The following is a 12,995-nucleotide window of genomic DNA, read 5'->3' on the forward strand; positions in this document are numbered from 1 at the left end:
GAATGTGTGTCACGGACGACAACTTAATCGTGACAAAGACGATGTTCGATTTAAGAAAAATTAGCTTAACTGTAGCAGGAGTCAGAAACACTGCCTGCCCTATAGACCTGAAATTTCACGACTGGTGGAAATAAATGATAGATTAAAAGTAATCTTTTTCCGCGAAAATTATTATTAATATCAATTGAGTAAAAAGAATTCTCTCAATGTTACAAAGTAAGAACAAGGAATATGCCTGGGTAAACCCACTCACAAGATAATTTTTTTATTTATTTATATTATCTTTTAATCTTTTAAGAACAATGAGCACCTGCAGTAAATAAACTGCTAGTTTGTATTTTGGTTTGTAAAAGATGATTCTAAACAAATTTATTAAATTCAACCGCTTCATATTGCATTGTATAACAAAACACATTCTTGTAAGTACGCATGTGCAGAAATGTAGAAATATTATGTATGATATTTTGTAAAAATGTAATCTTTGATAAGAACAACTCAGGGTGACAAGGACTCACCTGTGAGTTGATATCACTGATATCACTGTTCTACTGTGAATGACGGGTTTCACAGCCGTTAGCAAACGAACCCCACGAAGAACAGGAGAAAATAGAATTACAATCAATTTAAATTGTATCGTCTGTATTTTTTAATTACCGACTTCTCAACTTCATTCTGTTTCTTGAATGACACACGCCTAGAAAAGGAAGACGGAAGTAGGGCAGCAGATGTTAATGTCATTAACGGTTTGTGAAAGTAGTTCATGACGTCCGTTAGGAAAAAAGTCCGTAAGATGATCTCCCGTTGATGCTCGTGCATCTCAGAACTGCTGAAGCAAGCTTCTGACTGCAAGTCAATGTTAGAGACTATTCTAGAACTCATCGGAACATCCAATACTTATAGCATCGACATATTTGTGTTCAAAGCCAAGTGTTTAAGATTCACTTGCTTCCAAACCAAACAGAAAATTATGTACAGAGAGGTAAAAACATAAATGATGGTTACCTTTATGAAACTACGAGCTAAATATTGAAATCATACGAGAGTTAATTAACGGAAAATCCCCCGGACCTGTCAAAAAGTTCCATTTCCATGGATAAAAAGGTCGTATACGCGTGGAAGATCCGAACCAGGGATACCTGATCCACAGGAAATCAGTGACAAGGCTTAGTCCGCGCACTATAGGACTCTCTTTGTGTATGAGAGAAACGAAATACAAATTGTATTATAAAAACTTCTGTAATGGGTCGCATCAAACAAGGCTTCATCCAGTTTGCTAATGAAACATTCAAATCTTGTAAAAAGAACAGAGCTTTACTCTCAAATTTACATCTTCCAATAAATCAACCCCACATTAAATTCGTTAGATTTTTGAGTATTTGTGTTAGCCCATAGGATCGATCCCAAACCAGACCTGCATCCCTGACAGCTCCTCTGGTGGTGGTCACGTGACGGCCATGGGCTGCTGGGAGAAAATGTCAGTGTCGTGCCTGGCAATGAAGCCTGTGGGTGTGGCACGCGGGTTCTAATCTGCACTTTTTCCCATCGCATTGGTCCCAGGCGTTTTGCACATGTATTTTTTAAAACAAATTCCGGTCATCCACAAAATGAACTTTGAGACAACACGAGAGAACAGCGGATGCTGATGCAGTGGATTCTTGATGATCCACCATCACGTGGTGAATATCGATGATGGCGGCGTACCACCTACCACCCATCATCTTACCTACCACCCATCCTACCTACCACCCATCCTACCTACCACCCATCCTACCTACCACCCATCCCCACCATACAACTGTAATGAGTATAAAAGGCATTTAATTGAAAGTAGTGTGAACGTGCTCAGGGACATCACGTGATTCTACAGTTGGGCAAAGCCATCTCACACAAAGACTATTATATATTTTAAAAGGTGTTACACAACTCGTCAAACAAAATCGAATAACTGCACTGAACATTCGAAATTTCTCCTTAATATGTTTAGGCTCCATCGTCAGGTCTACATATTAGTCAAACGCTCGTAAGTAGGGGACCACTGTTATCAAAATATTAAACGTGTGTGTTTTATATTTATGTAACAACCGAAATACTACTCCACCCATTGATACACATTTATAAACAAGAAGCATACTCTCAAAATTTTCTAAAAACATTTTTGGAGACTGCAATGACGGTTATCAACTTGCATCAAGCATCTGTACTGGGCTAAAGGATGAAATAAAGATAATAAACTACAAGTGACACAAACAGAGTTTTTCGGTTTCCAGTAATATTTTATTTGATTTAAATATTTTTATTTAAAAGAAGGCACGCGGTCGAAGCATTACTAAACTGTTATATGATCCTGACAGGAGGCTTAATGGTTTGAAATACAACTGCACAGTTAGGAACTACAGAAATAAACAAAAAGAGTCTTCAAAAGATGTTGGGAAAAGATGGAGACAACCAGGTGCTGGAGCTTTTTACCTCAGAGGTAGTCAAGTTTTACAAGTTTTTAGGGCGTGACCAGGACAAGATTTTGATCAGATGGCATTTCAATTTTGTTAAATATCTGAATATGAATTGTTCAAAAATCTCTTTAGCGCCAAGTACAAAAAATACACGGTAACAGTAGAATTTGCAGTAAAAGTAGTCCTAAAGGGAAAGAAAGTATCGACGAGAGCAGAACTAAAAAGACTAAAATTATTCGAAAAAGTAGTGGTTAGAAAATAGTGCAACTACTTCGAAGTGGTCAACAAAAAAATTAATCGGCACCTACCCCGTTTCTTCTTCTTTCAGCTCTGCTCTTCAATTTACTCACGAAGGACACCTGTAGGCCAACTGAGTACATTTTAGTTTGTATCCAAGCTTTTCGGCGATTTTAACTTAGTTTTTATGTCAACGAGAACTATCAGTGTTCCTCTCCTTTCTGTCCTCCTCGAAGACCATCACTTGTTTGACGACCACCCACCTGTTGACACCCGTTTCACATTTGCTGATATCTCAATGGCATTTGTGAACAGGTCGTTGTCAGGTGCTGGTGACACTGGCATTTAGCGAAGACACTCGGCATCGGTTGCAAACGATGATTATAAGTCTTGTGGAAGTGGAGATGAAGGAGATCAGGTTTTCACACATCTACAAATCATGCGATCACTTGGCCACAGGTGATTTGAGACAGCTTCTGCCTCGGTTCAGCAGCAAACATCCCGAATGTCGTCGTTGCGCATGACAGATCACCTTGTCTCCGCCCTAACGAGGTCATAACATTACATAAGACAAAGGTTTCTCACAGAGTGAAATGTCATGGTTACGCCTCCTACTCCAAGAAGCAATAATGTAAAGAAGAAAAAAAAAGACCCCCAAAACTTGTGGACGAAACTAAAAGTCCGGAGGGGATTTATTCCCCAATGGCTGAGGTCGATGCAGTCCAGCATCGGTGACTAGTCCACGTCTACACCAGGTGTCTATCGACTTGACCTTTTGCTCTCAAGAGTGAGATGAGGTATAATTTTGCCATGACAGTCCTCTTTACATTATTGTTCAGTTCCAACAACTCTTGTTTCACAAGGCCACGGTCGGTGCATCATGACATCATCAAAATCTCAGTCTCATACAAGAGCTCGGTAGTGTGAGCAGCGGTAACGCCCCCTGAAATATTAGCTTTAGAGCCTCTCGTGCTAGTGAGGGAATGAACATGATTTTGAAAATAAGTTCTCATTCTGATGTTCTATTGTCCACCACAACCACACACAGGCACTCTCTCTCTCTCTCTCTCACACACACACACAACAGCTATGTTTTATGATTAAAGATGATGACAAAAATTAATCTGTTGCTTAACAGTCTATTTCCTTCACCCTTACATCCGCAAATACCCAGTTGTCTAAGAATTTAACGATGCAAACATCTTGTAACGAGTCCTTTCAAACTGAACAGCTAAAGACCATTGTTTAACCAAATTGGCCACTTTGTCAGACTCGAGAAATTGTCAATTTTCCACAGGTTTACAACCTACAGCAAAACATATTTAAATATGTCGATAACAAGGAACCGGGGAAACACTGAGGCCTAAGGGACGGTGAGCTTAACCATGAAGCAGAAAGTCGCTGATTCTAAACCCGTCTGGGTCTTTGACAGGAAAACATGACTATAGTTTTTTTTTTAAAAGAAAAATAAAAGGTGAGCGAAGAGAAAACTTCCCGTTTTGATATAAACACATCACTTGCACAAAAATTCCAGCTATCTGACCAACCATGTAATAATTCAAAGTATTATTCAGAAATTTCAGATATCTGACCAGAGAGATGAAACGCAACAATGAAAACTAACTGAATAAAAGATAAGGCAAAGATTTAAGACATCTGACAAAAATATTGACGACTGACGCGGTGACAAAAATCTGATTAGACAGAAAGACAAACTAACATTTCAGACCAAACAGACAATAAAAACAATCCATATGTGATAAAACACACCACTGACATAAAGTTTCGAGCGGATGGCGAAGGTATGGGAGGGTGTGTTCGTTCTCGGTTCATTGATACTGTGAAACTGTAAACACAATGTTGAAGCAGATATTTCCCAAGTCCCTGACATTATGAAAATATTCGATCTTGCACGTGTGATCACGAGTGTAGAAAGATAATTCTAGTATTTTTTTTTCAGAGCCACTGGGCTTGGCTTGTTTCTTTTTTCTGTTCTTTGTCTGTGAAAAAGCAGTTTCATAGCAAACATGACAAAGAGAACCAAGTCATAGGAAATGTAGTAATCCATATTTTTTTGGGTGGGGGTTGTTGTTTGGCTTTTTATAGTTTAAGCCAAATGAGGAATGGAGACTATATCATGGCGAGTTTGCCCAACCTTAGAAAAAGGTCAAAGAGAAAAAAAATGTGGGTCGGAGTCGAGATGCGAACCCTTAACAATGGACCTTTCTATGGAGATAGTACTCGTCACTACACTACACTACCAAAGATGCCTGAATATCACTGTCAGAATTACATATTGTTCAGAATAATTAGCATATAGCTAGAAACTTTTTATAGTCTTGTCCATATAGTGTTTGGTACTTAAAAATAAGATGTCAACCAAAATTTGTTGACTGACTTGATTCACAATTTTTTAATAGTTAAAAATTATCTTTAAAAGTTAATCTTCGTCTTTTCAAATGTAAATTCATCGTTAATTCAAAAATCATACGAAACCCTCTATTTTGATAAGTTATTCCATGTGAAACTCCTCTGCACACGCGATATTTCAATAAATTTTCCTTGGGTGCCCCAGTTCCTTGACAACACTGTCGAGATAAAAACAGGAGCAAATGTTCCTTACACAGTAAACATGAAGTTTACCTCCACTATCGATTTTTTTAATCATCCTTAATAAACATTCTTATTTGAAGCATTTTCCCAGGCCGCGAATTCAACAGAAAACATATTGGTGAAACAAGTGGCAGATGGAACGATTAAGAGTTATGCCACTTGTATTGCACTCTTCCCAATCGTTTCCTCCCAGAAATGTTAAAAACAATAGTGTTGAAGTTTGCTTTCCTAATACTCAAATGTCTGATGGTAATATTGGCAAGCGGAAGATTTTAACCTTTTGGAGCCTGGCAACCATGTGACATTTTAATGTCAAGGGCGACGACTCACGTCCTGCTACCTCTACCACGAGCTTGTGTCACTCAACTGCTGAAAGACGATTTTTTTTCCAGTTAACTACTAAGACGAGGCAGGTGTGTACAAAGCTTCCGGTTTAGTCACATTCATTGTTGAGGCTCGCCGAGACTAACAGCGGAGAACTTCGCAAGAGACTAAGCGTTGGTCTCGTCAGACAGACAGCAGTCCACAATTTCATGCCCCTCAAGCATTATCACAATTTTTCTAATGTCTAAGTACAATTCAGTCCAGCATACTTTTCCCCAGCTTCTGGGAAATACCTTTCGTCGGTTCCCAAGATACAGGACTAACGCATCGATGATGATGTAGAGGACGAGATATTATCTACTTGACATGAAGAGATACCTTTCACTGAGAGATTTACCCAGTCATTAGAAAAACAATTGTACTTCATTAGACCTTTAAACCCAGTGAACCACATTGATTCGACTGTTTAAACTGCTTCATGACGGGAACGAAATTGCTGAGTAATCTGAATGATCGACTGCTGTCACAGGGTGGTTAGGCGCACCCCGGGTATACACTGGCATGACTACCGGTAACATAAAGCCAGCCGCACACAGTCCAACTTGTATGTACAGCAGATTTCTTGACTACCTGCAGTTGACCTTTGACACAATGGAGGCGACTTTGTGTACAACCTTCTCAACTTTGAACAATCATTATAGAAATTCTAATTCCCAAAGCGAATAAATAGTTCCGACACGTTTGTTGAATTTTATGCTACTTGAGGTCGCACAGTGTGAGGCGATGAATGATAGTTGGCAACAGATAAATGATGAGATGAACGACCTTTCGATAATGTCTGAATTTCTGTATTTGTCCTCTTCTCTCCATCTGCTCACTCATTCACTTAGAACATGGGATGAGAACCCTCATCTCTAGTCATAATAGGGCTGCCAGGGATTTTAGTTTTACTACTAACACTTTGTGGACTGAGGAGTCCCGATAGTGTCGATGGTGAGACCACCATGACAAATGTCTACAACAAGGACTATGACGATGACATCAATGACAACAATAATAACAGTGATGATATTGAATGATGACAGCGATGGCAGTAGCCGACACTAAGTGAATTCTAGGGTCACGTGACATGATGTGTGTATTTGTGTGTGTGTATTTGTGTGTTTGTCTGTGTGTCTGTGTGATATTGCATTAGTTCTGGGATGTTCATTCATGACTGACCTTCTCCGAAGCATGGTGAGCGGACATGCCGTGCCAGCAGAAAGTTTTCTCCGGTCGGCGGAGGTCTTCAGGCGGAGGGATCATGTGTAACTCGGCTGCTAACCTCGCCGAGTGCCTGCGCCCGATGTTGTTGACCTGCGCGCGCATCAAGTAGGCGCTAGCACGCGCCTGCAGCGCCAGTCCACAGTCAGTTTGTACACGATTTTCAAAAACTTTTAACTTTTGCTTCTCTTTGTCCCTACTTCGACTTAGAGTTGAGTTAATTCTTGAGCTGACAAGTTACAGTTCTTGTTGCAACTCACTGTCTCTTTCTTTGTTTCTTGACATGACTGGCTGAACAACTGATCTTGTACTTACCCTAGTCTTTAAAGGACTTGTTTATGTTTATAATTTCTGTTTGTCCTTGTTCTCAAAGCACTCCCTCCTTCCAAGGAAGTCGATCTGACGCATGCGCAGTTGTCATCCCGAGTCATGGAGGCCTCGAACGGGATATCTTGTAAAATGACTGTATAACATTGTTTACTATAAAATACCTGAAAAATGTTATCTCGTGATCTGCTGTGGGTGTCTATCATCATCATCATCCTGAACATTACTTAGTATTTTACATTTGCTGGTAGTTTGTCACTAGTTTTACTGTCTCTTGTGAAAGTAAGTCTGATTTTACATATCAGTACAACACATTAAAATGTTTACTTTCAGTTTCTACCATCTACAAGACATCTACATTTCAATGCTCCCCGTACTTAGAGAACTTAGCATGTTAAAATTATATAAATATCATTAAATTCTACAAAACATGTGGATGAGAATACATAAAAGAGGAATCCTTCTTCCAATGTTATTATAGTGTGAAAATTAACATTGACTAATATGTAATAGCATCCTTCTAATGAACATATTCCAGTCGCCACACACACTCACACACGTGTGTCTACTCATGCATACACATATGCACACATAAACACAGTCATGCACAATCCATAGAACAATCAGAGTGAAGGTAGTGCACTCTCGCTAACCCTTCCACCAACCTGTTGCTGAGGATGCATCCATGGAAGTGAAGCCAGGAGACAGCAAACCATAGATCATCCCAAAATAAACTCTCGCTGCTGCTGACGCACGGTCGTGACTCCTGACACAACAGGAGACCTGAGCGACCTCGACAACCGCGAGGGGCAAGTAACTCGTCATCTACCCCACCTACCCACCTTACCCACCCGTAATACCCGACTTCACGACAAAGTTCGCCGGTATCACAGAGCTAAAGGCGTGGCATCTTCATGTACTTGGTAATCACGACTTGGTGTCACCTGGCGGCTAACTCCTCCTCCTTCTCGTCGCTTATCCTTCGCGAACTACTTTGACGATGGCCGCATCATCGCTCACGAAGCGCATAACTCGCTCTGGACAAACACGGAGTTATCTCAATGGTTTGAGGAAACCATGGAAATGTCTTGCCTCTTACAACAAAAGTACCAAGAAACTGGCAGAAACTACAGAAAACTACGGAAAGAATAACTTTGTGTGAGGAGGATGTTGAAGATGGGTAGGTAAGAAGTTACCTGGATGGTAATTTGAGAAACAAAAGGAGGAACATCTGGTCCAGAGAAATTATCTGGTCTGTCAGAGACCAGAATTGTCACCTTTCCATGTGTTTAGTGTGAACTGCATCGAGAGGAATCCTGCGCATATTTGTCTATTGTATCCTGGATATTTTTAAAATCAACGTTGCAGTGAGATGAACGAGTATTGAGAGAAACCATGGAGAGACCGAGATAGTCTGTTTCCTGTAGCGGATACCTGAGAGCCTTTAGGGAGCAGGCAATAGTAGTCTATGTCAGTGGCTTTCATCGGGGTATCCTGCTTGTAAACACTGGTCTCCTGACCAGTTGAGCAACATTAGTTTTATTTTTCACATATAGTTTGTTGTGTTGTTCATTATGTCCCACTCTATGTGTGTCAATGGAAGCATTGGTAGATTTCTGTAACTGAAGATATCTCGGGAGAAATCCAGTGTCTATACGGATTACATACCCTGCATACTTAGCAGCCTGGATTCAGAATAAAGTTAGTTTTGGGTAGTTAGGTGCAGTATACTTAAGACGGACTCAAATCTCTGTGAGTAAAAATTTCGGTAGAAACTGTATTCTGATTAAGATCGAAATGTAAATGAAGAGATATAACCAAACATAAGAATAACTTAATAATAAATAAATGTAAACACTAGAAATATAAACAGTAAACGTAAAGATGGTGGCAAACCATTGTTTTATATATATATACACACACACACACATACAAATATTATTACAGAAAAAATTATAAAACCTGAATGTCACCTTAATTAATGAACAGCAAATCACCCAGCACTAAATAGAAGTCTAGAATAAGGAATAACGCAGCACGGAAAAGCTGACAAGAAGTCCTTTAAACCATTAATACGGTCTTGGCAGACCTGAACCTTCAGAACAAGGAACAATTAAAAAAAGATCATCAGAAATACCTGCCAACACCTGCGGCACCACAGAGAAGCGAACCTACTCCCACACCTTTCCCACACTCCTTTTCTCCTCTACCTCTTAGTCAGCAGGTCCTGTACAGGACGACCAGTCCAGTCTTTGACCTCCGTAAGTCAGTTCTTCGTCTGACCACCGCGGGTCCACTACCCTCCAAAGTGCCTTCAGAATAGTCTTCAACAGGGCATCGTGCCGGGTCACGTGACCATACAAGACCGGCCTACTTGACTTTTGACAATAAAGGTTCCTGGTGTCCAGCGAGTCTGGCCATCTTGTTTCTTACAAAGTCTTTGGTTCCGTGTTCTCAGATCGGTTCATGTGTGGAGAAACCATCCATGTCATGGCACATAGACAGTAACAGTATGAGTAACATTTCCTTCACATTACTACAAACACATTTCTCTGTCCTGTTGTTCTCCCAAATAAACCGAGTCTAGGATGTCTGGTGCTCCCTTTACCATATTATCACACTCACAAAGCTTCTAGAACCTTCGAAAACACTGACCAGCGAATACATTAACATATTTTTAGTATCTGTGTTCAACGCATTAACGACTTCTCGATGATGTTTGAAGGCGATAGTCAGGAATAGTTTTTAATGTTTATTTTATAACTGACGTTCAAGATGAGTATTTTTGGTGAATATTTTCATTGTTTAATTTACACAGAATCCTTGCGATCTCTAGATTATTTTTACATAAGTGTAAACAGTCTTTCATTAACTTGCAGTGACCCTGACACAACTGTCCTCTACACAAAGAGCAAAATATTCAATAATTTATTGTAACTGCTGTGGAGGCATACATTGTTTATGTAGAAAGACGGTTTGTACTACAGTGATACATCGTCACTGTTGTAAAACAGTCTCACATTCATACTCACACACAAACAAACACAAACAAACACAAATACAAACACACATATGTATGTAGACATAAAAATCAGCTACACATCGCGAAATACATATGTAAATACATACCAGTATCTTCTAAACAAATTGCAAAAAGATATAAAGTATTAAATTGAACATGAAATTCGTTTACATATATATATATACACAACATATTCTAAGATAATGCGAAAGCCAAAAGAAAATTTTTGTCAAATCTTACTGTCAACAACAACAAATCCACGAAATGAGTGGTATCTGAGACAAACATGTTGCACATTGCGCTTACCTAAACAAAGAACTTGAGGCCAAAATCAAATTTACCAGTTAATAGCTAATTAACCGTTTCAAAAACTGCTGCCGTTTGTTGCATTATTATCAACCAATCAGATTGCTAGTCTGTGTACTCACCTAGATAGTCAGCACAGCTGTAAAGCCTCAGATGACTGTCAGTCCCAAGATTACAAATGGCTTTTCATGGAAAAAACCAGGAGGTAGGGAGGCTGTAGATGATTGGCACAACAGACAGGGTGTGTCATTGGTCACCGAGAGTCGACGAGGTGTGTGCGATGTAACAAAACAGATTTGTCAAGGACAGCACGTGATAGCAAGTGGACGCTACCGCCGGTGACCAGCTCTGCGCATGCGCGAGGGTTTGTTTTCTCGCAGGAGGCTGCATCCATCACTGCCTCCCCCCTTCAACCCTTCCATTTCCTAAAATAAACCGTTTTACGCAGATGAGAAATGCGTTGCCATAAACGGTGAAACCTTTCCTCTCGGGAGGTTCTGTATCATACAGAGAGAGACAATGACAATGACAATGACAATGACAATGACAATGACAGTGACACTGACAATTCTTTATTAACACTCACACGTTCATATGACACACACACATGCACACACACTTGGCCATACCCACATACACAGCTGCAAGCAAAAGTGTCAAGAGAAGATCTTGACCACGTGACACGGTCAAGGGTCACTGCTTCCAGCTCAGCACTGTCATAGCAACTGCAAAGCTTCAGCTCTACACGTATGTGTATATGTGCGATTGGGTATTTGGTCTGTCTGTTACTACTGTGTGATTCTCTCTTTTTTTGTGCTACTTACTTCTTCCTTTCTTTACTACTCTCCTTCTTCTTTTCCGTCTTTCTTCAATTTGGTTCTTTTTGTCTTTTTTCTTTTTCTGTCTTTCCTCTTTTTTTTCTTTCTTCCGTTATTTTTTTTTTTTTCACTTCTTTCTTTCCTTCATACGTCCCTTCATGTATTTTTTTGTTAATATGTTTCTCTCATATAAGTTAGACAGAAACTATATGAGGGTCTTGTGTAGGTTTTAACAGAACATCTGAAGTGAGTATTTTAACAACTTATATAGAAGAGAACGGATGATAAATTTCCGGCTGTTTTCATTGCAGAGTTTCTTTTTTCCTGGTTAATCACATGGTCTTTAACAGTGGAGTTAGTTCAAAAATGGGACTTTGGTTTTCACTTTGCATGGGAGGACACGAAAAGTCTAACTATTTTGACATTCATGGCAAGTGGCCCCTGGGTGTCATGGCGCCCTGTACTAAACCCCAGGGATTAGGGAGTCACTAACGACTGAGTGGCTAGCGTGCAGGGAACACAATCCCACCTCACACTATCCCGAGAATAGCTATTTCTAGATGGACAAGCTGTGAGCTGGGTGTGGACAGGGAGCCTGGCATCGCCTGGTGTCTAAGCATGATGGGATTGCCATGGTGGCAGGTTAAAGAGTTAGTCATCATGAAAGTGCGTGTGTGCGGGATTTTTTCCGTCTCTTTAAAATGTTTCTTGTCCTGCTCTGAAACAGACGAATAAAGTTCATTTACGTACTTCTATGTTTATAACTGATGTCCTTCCTATTAAATTCACACTGATTTCAAATATGTATAACTATTTTTTTCTTGAATTCAATTGCACTTTGTGTGAGTTCAGAATCTCCGTAAAAAAAAAAAAAACGGTTAGTCTCAGGTTTACATCAAAAATATTGGATGACAGATGATACTGATGATATTTAAGATACTTAACTTTCCTCCGCGTTTTCTGGTTTCTATGACAAGCGAGCTTCAAGAAACTTTCAGACAATTTACATAATTGAGTATATTTCCTCATCGTCATAATCATCTCTGGTGTCATTCGTTGTTCTCATCAATCCTACACAATAATTTTCTCACGTGAAAGGAGAAATGTCAGCAACTTTAACATCAACGTGCAGGAAAGTAGAGGGGATTGTGCCCCCAGAAAGAACCAAACAGTCGCACGTGATTCCATTACAATGGGAAGTAATCCCAGAGTCTGCTTATTCTTATCGACTGGCTAACCACACCCTTCTCGTCTTGACTGTCGAGCACGATCTGTTACGAGTGTCGGCTGCTCGAGCAACAGGTTGCTGACTGTCGGTCGATCAGTTGGGGTCGGGTGTACTACATACGGGTAGGTTCTATTGTTCTGGTAAAACAATCCGTTAAATTGTTTAAACTGTTTATTAACGGCCTGTTACATATTTATACCACCAATGAATAAAAGAATTTACGAAGTTTACAAATTAGAAGGTTGATGAGCGTAAAATGCAAGTAACTACTGCTTTCATATACTGTAATCTTGTTAAATTTATCCAGTTTACAGCCTCCCAACCCGAAATAGCTGCAGAAAATTGAGTAAAGTATTTAGTTAGAGCCGGAGTAAACTAGCTTGCATGTTGCCGGAGTCTGAGTTGTC

This window comes from Pomacea canaliculata, linkage group LG3, assembly GCF_003073045.1.
Source record: "Pomacea canaliculata isolate SZHN2017 linkage group LG3, ASM307304v1, whole genome shotgun sequence".
Lineage (NCBI taxonomy): Eukaryota > Metazoa > Mollusca > Gastropoda > Architaenioglossa > Ampullariidae > Pomacea > Pomacea canaliculata.